General features: G+C 43.7%; 1 long non-coding RNA gene across 1 annotated transcript; it reads right to left on the minus strand.

Annotated features, from left to right (window-relative positions):
• On the minus strand, positions 1–682 carry LOC137952352 (uncharacterized). Its single transcript, XR_011112231.1, has 2 exons — positions 411–682; positions 1–294 (listed from the first exon to the last, which is right to left on the minus strand). It is a non-coding gene; the product is annotated as an uncharacterized lncRNA (long non-coding RNA).

The following is a 682-nucleotide window of genomic DNA, read 5'->3' on the forward strand; positions in this document are numbered from 1 at the left end:
TCAAAACAACCACCCAGATTGGATTATACAAAGAAACATTAACAAGAAAAGGGAAGAAGAATCATTGTTACATCACGGGGAAGGAATAAATAGGGAAAAAAATATGGAGCCTTCTACAATCAACCCTAGGCAGCCCTAGCAGAAAGCCTGTGATACAGTTCCTGTTCTTCACCAAACACTTCTCTCATCACTTTTTCCAGCAATCTCCCAAAACTCACTTCCCCGTTCGCTGTGAGATTCTCCCTAGATCTCCTCTCCTTCAATACTTTCCTCCGGTGCTCATGATCTGATACCCTGCACAACAACAAGGAAAAGTTACAAAATCGGAAAAAAAGAAAACTAAAAAACAGAGGCCATGGGCTTCTTTTCCCCTCTTTTGCTTTGGTCCAAACTTGAACAGAGAAACATACTGCTGGGAGACATTAAAACGATGCGTGATCCCTGTAGCACATAGAGGAAGGCCATAGGCAGTGGTAAGAGTGGGAGGAATCACGACTGCCTGCATTCTTGTTTGCTTTGAAGAGGCGCGATCGGGTAAAGGAGGGAATACCTGGGAACCGATCGCAAAGGCTTCTTTTACCCGCTATGCCTTTCTGCTTGAGATGATCAGTCTCCGCGAATATTTAAAGGAATACAAATTACAGAGAGGGTTGGTAAAGACTTCCAATTCTCTACCGCAACT

Source organism: Aristolochia californica, unplaced genomic scaffold, assembly GCF_029961685.1.
Source record: "Aristolochia californica isolate CCGP_79_NKW_82.1479 unplaced genomic scaffold, dmAriCali1.0.hap1 SCAF_15, whole genome shotgun sequence".
Taxonomy (NCBI): domain Eukaryota; kingdom Viridiplantae; phylum Streptophyta; class Magnoliopsida; order Piperales; family Aristolochiaceae; genus Aristolochia; species Aristolochia californica.